Source organism: Perissodus microlepis, chromosome 23, assembly GCF_051167445.1.
Source record: "Perissodus microlepis isolate ML-2025 ecotype Zambia chromosome 23, ASM5116744v1, whole genome shotgun sequence".
NCBI lineage: Eukaryota > Metazoa > Chordata > Actinopteri > Cichliformes > Cichlidae > Perissodus > Perissodus microlepis.
The window spans coordinates 22834127-22840293 of NC_140482.1; positions in this window are offsets into that span (position 1 = coordinate 22834127).

Consider the following 6167-nt stretch of genomic DNA (forward strand, 5'->3'; position numbering starts at 1 on the left):
TGTCCCACTAGCTGTTTCAGGACACAGAAATACATGAAATGACCACAAAATCATACTTTAGCAGTGGAAAGCAATGAGTTCCTATCCTGTTGCCATGGTTACCAGAGAGTGTTACATGTATTTACTGGTTAATTCCATTAAAAAGTCTTTTTGCAACATGATGATGATATCTTGACAGACTTGATAATGCAGTGCCAGGAGATCACCGGAGATCAGCTGCAGGTGCGTGGGCCAAGGGCGGGAGCCCAATCAGAGCTCCGCCCAGGCAGACAGGTAGGAGAGAGAGAGAGAGAGCAAGGCGAGGGGAGCAGAGAGACAGTAAACCAACAAGCACTTGTCGCCACACTGGGCTGGCCGGGGAGGCACAGGGACCATGATACACCGCTGCCCTGTTAGCTCTGACACTGAGAAGTGTGCCGTCACCGTGTTTTTTTTTTCTTGTGGATGTTGCAGTTAGACGTCGTGCTGTTACCACTTCTTGTGCCTGTACGTGCCTTTTCTCACAGAGTACTATTTGTTTGCTATTCCTCTGTCATATTGAACTCTCAAGCAGCCAACGTGCCACTACTACACGCCTGGAAATCTTTTAATGTGAGCATAAATGGCTGATGGGTGAACACCTACAGTGTCTGCACATGTGTGCTGTGTGGAGCATGTACAAAACCTACTCAGTGTTAGTTACAGTTTCACCTTTTATTGTGTCTAGACAAAAGCACTTTCGATTACTCTTCAATAAAATAAAGAGTTTAAAAGCTTCTAAAAGTGTGTGGGCTTCATCATTCTTAATGCACACACCTTTAAATCAAAACTGTTTGAGATGGTTGATAAAACGGAGTGATTCGTGATTGCTCCAAGAATAATCATCCTGGTTTATTTCCTCTCATGTTTCTCACTAATGTGTCCAAATTGTAGTTACCTGTCAGCATAACTGGATTTGGTTCTGTCCTGCCTCCTATGTGAGTTATATCTTCTTGTCCTTGTGATGATCAACAACTTATTTAAGATAGATAAATGGTTACTAAATATTAATGAACTGTCAATATATCATTTATAAATGCCTAGAATAAAGAGCTAGGCTTACTTTAGGTGGAACTGGGCTTATCGTAAGTTTTATTTTGTAACAGGCCTAATGGAACCAAACACCAAAAGAAGCTAAAAATGAAAAAAGTAGAAAATAAATAATGTGAAATTAAGAGAAAAACAGTGGCTTCTCGTGAGAGTCAAATGTGTCATGTGTGAAAGTCCACTGACTGCTCAAGTTTTCCCTGGTTGCTCCATTTTCATTCCTCAGTCTGAGCACATGGCTCTTTGGTAAGTCACAGTCCCTTCCACCAGAGATACAATCAGACACCAGGAGTTAAGGAGCGAAGTAGGTGTTCTACTTAAGGAGCCTTCCTTGTTGTTGTTGTTTTTATTAAATATGCTGATTGGCACAGCTCCATCATTTACCCACTGTTTTTTGTTTGTTTGTTTGTTTGTTTTTTAAAGTAGGCATTGAACGATCTCAACATGACAGTATTCCTGGAGCTGTTTATATTGTCACAGTCATGTGAAAAAGAAAGATTTCTTTGCAGTCCTGTGGCAAACGCTCTATGATTCAGTAGCTCGTGGAACCCCCTTTAACTGCAATAAACCGAATTCATCATTCAATGTTTGACTTTATCAGTTTCTCACATGGTTGTGGGGGAATTTTGACCCTCTCTTCTTGCTTCATAGAGGTGTGTATGCACTCATTTATGCACAGCCCTCTTAAAGTCCCTGGGCAGCATTTCAATCAGGTTGACTTTTGGACTTCGACTGGGCCTCTATCTTTTTCTTTTTCAGCCATTCTGTTGTACATTTTCTGCTGTGCTTGGCATCCAGTTTGGTCCAAGCTTTAGCTGCTAGACAGAAGTCCTCACATTTGACTCTAGAATACGTTGGTATACAGAGGAGTTCATGGTCAGCTCAGTGACAGCTCCACTTTGGGCTCATATGTTCAAAGGATATTATTCTATAAGTATTCAAGTATTCAAGCTGCCATGTTCTTTTTAGCGAGAAGAGGCTTATACTGGGAAATCCTTTCAAACAAGTCATACTTGTGTGGACAAGAGATATTTTATTTTGTATTCTTATGGTGACAATTTATAATCAGAACTATCATTGATCAATCATTCATCATTGTCGAATCTGTTGACGGAATAATCTCTGAATTATATCTATGGTAATCTGAGCAAAATATTAATGTATGCATATTATCATCACTTTAATTAGTCTATTGTTGTTCTCTATCATTCTTTCTATCTGCTTAAGCTGTTGCAAATGGTATCCATATCATTGTATTCACACCTCTCGAAGCTGTGGGTCCAGTAGGGCCTTCTACATTCACTTACACACATATTCAGGCCCACACCAACATGCACATAGAGAGTCATGGAAAATACGCACGTTCACACCCGCACGTATTAAGAACAGGGAGGTCGTCTCAGGACAGTCTCTCGGTTGGACACACAGTCTCACAAAATTGCACAACATATCACAAACTTGTTTGTCTCTAAAGTAGTATCGGATGTCTATATAAGGAGAACTTTGGAACTGTTATCATTTCCAGTAAGATCTAACTGTGATGTCATCAGGGTAATATAAGGATGGGGAGCGGTCTGCTCGAGGAAGATTGTAAGATTGTTGTTGCAAGTTTCTTCCCACACTCTGCGCAAGTGTGTAAATAAAGATCACTATTTTTGGCACCTACCTGGATTCAGTCTGCTTACTTCTCTTACCCAAATCGAACAAGTTTCAACACTTGGTCGTTTTTCTGATTATGAGGTCTGTAGCATCTGAGATGTAGCCCATGGGTTTTTTGCAGTTTGAACATTGCATGGGCTTTCTTCTATTTAGCCTCTTAATCAGCATCCTTTCAGCAGATCCAACATAGCATTGCTATGTAAGCTGTAAGCGTTGTGTCTCAGCAGCTGTGGTGACTAACTAGATCAAGCACTTCAACTATACATCAGAAGCTTTTTTTAAAGGAAAAAAAGAAAGAAGAAAAAAAAAAGAAATATACAAGGCCCAGGCAAGAGGAGGCAGAGGATGTGTTGTCTTCTGTCGCTGCTACAGCAGACATGGACATTGCCTCAGATACAAACTTAGGAGGGTGAATTCGGACCCACTGTAATCTCACTGTGGCTCAGTGTAATCTGTGACGCACCGAGCCAGACATTCACACACTTCTCCAGTGTCCAATTTCTCACTTAGGCCTAATTGAAAAATAAATTCATTACTCACAACAAAGTTATTAAAGGAAACTTCAGAGGCCAGTGAGAAATATCCATGTCTGTCACACTGTCACCATAAAATCATGCCTGCTGCTCAGAGTAATGTCAGTGTTAACAGCAGCACAGTGTCTCTGTTCCTTCTGTTAAACTGTGCACACAGGTATGCAAGAGTGAGTAACCATGGTTACAAAGGGACGCCGTGATCATCATTCCCAGCCGAACACCTCAGGCTATTATGAAATTTTAGCTTTTTTTTTCTTTTCTCTTTCGTGTTATGAGGCGTTGACGGGAGAGAGGAGTTAAACACAAAAACATGCTGATAGAAAGAGAAAGAAGGTTTGGTTTTACTGAATAAATAAATAAAATTGCAATCCAGGTATCCACAGAAGGGTAAACAGTCAGGAGGACAGGTGGGGAGTTGGGACTATAGAAACACTTGGACATGGGTGAAAACCTTACAAAAGAGGGAAAACAAAGAAAGCAAAGCAAAGTTTTTTTTAAAAAAAAGGGGGAAAATGGTGAAACCAAGAAAAGAAGAAACAGGAAAAGTCAACCCAGGAAAGGCTCTTTTATACTGACTCGATTATAAAGGGACCAACATTTTCAAAATAAGAGCATGACAGTAAAGCAGAGAGCTCAACCTCACAGTTTATCATCTTATATAGCAGCTTTGTCCCTTCCTGCCATACTACAGCAGAGCTGTATCTCACACCACTTTATACACAGAGGGTTAAAAACGCTTATGTGTTCTCAGTCACAGCTCCTCTGCCAATCCTCCTCTATCCTATAGCTTCATTTAGGGTTTCCTTCAAGACTGATTTTAAGGACACAGGCAGAAAAAAAGGCCCTGAACTGGCCGTAGGTTTTCTGTCTGTGTGTATGTCACCCCTATAATGGACTGGACGTTGTGGTGTGAAGATCAATGTCTGCAAAATCATTAATTTTGTAGCAAATGATAAAGAGTTGATCTGCACAAGCAGAAAAATATCATCGTATTAATGTCAATCTTCCTCCTTAAAACAGCTGGATTAGAAATCACCACAGGCAGACTCTGAAATTGTGATTATTATAATATTTTATCCAAGAGCTTTTCCTGGTTTTTATTCAGCAGTTACAGTAAATAAAGTCTTTCCATAATTAGCTCTACATGCATGCAGGAAGACTCGTGTATCTTATTAATCTAATGAGACTAAGTTGAAACACCACGTGAAGTGGAAATAGACTCTCATGGGAAAAGAGGAGTTTAAATTCAGTTTGATCTGCTGAAACATCCAGTAATTAGAATTCATTTTGTGAGCCTTTAAACTCGAAATAATGAGCTCATAATATCAGTGTGTGTGTGAGTGTGTGTGACTTAAATTAGCTGCATTCTCAGACTATAAATAGTCCAGATGATTGTCAGCTGACTGCAGATAAACACAGACACATACAGACACACACAAACACAGACAGAGTTGGGAGACTGTAGTTCCTACCACTGACTGAGGAAATCAGTTTTCACTGGAGGTCGTGTTACAAAAGCAAAAATAAAAACAGAAAAATAAACAGTTCTGTGCACTGAAATGGTTAGTCGTGTGGTTAAAGGACAGGGAGGCACTTATCACTTGTTTTCTGTGCTGAAGTCCAGTGATACATCAGTGTGGAGTTTTTATTCCTTCCTTTTCCTTTCTTTTAGAAGCTTTGTTTCCTGTGTTTCAAAGCCAGCGTGTTATCATGCCAAGTGACTATAACGCAGAGAGTTTACCTGCTGTCTGAAACCAGAATACAGGAAAAAACACTAAGTGAAGAAAAGGGGAGGGCAACAGAGGAGTAGAGAGAAAGGGCAAAGAAAGAAACTACAGGAGAAAGAAAAGGTTAAAAAAAAAGTGTAAAGAAAGGAGAGAAAGAAAAGGACTCAATAAAAGGAAAGCTCTGAAGAAAAAACGTCATGAGTAAATTAAAAAGAAACTGACCTCCAAACACATTTCATGATGTTTTTGGTCATTATTTGATAAGCTTCCAGCATTGCTGATGATGCAACAACATTGTAACATTGTTACTTTAAAGAAAATGAATACAATGTACTGTGCAATGTATCTACAACATAAATGTAATAAAGTTTTCTAATGCAACAATGTAACTTTGTTACATATAAGACATACACTTATCAGATGTAACCTATCTATCTTTTCACAGAAAAGGTAGATAGATAGAAGTAACTCTTATACAATTCACCATTAAAAATATGTTTTTAAGAAGGATTTAATATGAAAGTGGGCTTGCTGACCTTATCTCCTTATTTTACAAGAATCAACATTGCTAGGTATTAAGAATACCAAATTTTAAATGTAATGCAGAAGTAATAGACCGAGATAGATGAAATTACCACGACAATACCCCAACCAAATTTTTGTTGGTAGGGAATAAACTAAAGAAAAGGAAGGAAATGCAGGAAGAAAGGCAGTGGGAGGGAGATCAGTTTAAAAGATAGGAGGAAATGAACAGGAAGTAAAGAAACAAAGGTGGAAAAGAAGAGGAGAGATGGAAAAGGACTGAGAAAAGAAACCAAAGGAATCAAGGAAGAAAGAAGAAGTATGTGAAAAAAGACAAGGGAGGAAAGGTAGTAGGAGGGAAGGAGACATCATGTTGTGGATGTAAATCTCAGTGAAATTAGAGAAAGCTGAATCCTCCTGCAATGCATGTTATTCAATAAACATTTCCTTAATTTGCATTTAATTTGCATTTTTATCAGTGTGTGTCTCTCCATCTCGGTTTGGTTGTGTCTTTAAATGAGGCCTTTTTAAGTAAAGGTGGACTGAACTGTACTCGAGTAAGAGTACTCAGTTACTCCACAGCTCTGGTGTCAGGTGTCAGGGCCTCCACTGGCCAGGCGGTCCAGGGTGGGGGGAGGTGAGAGGGTCTAACTTTAGGAGG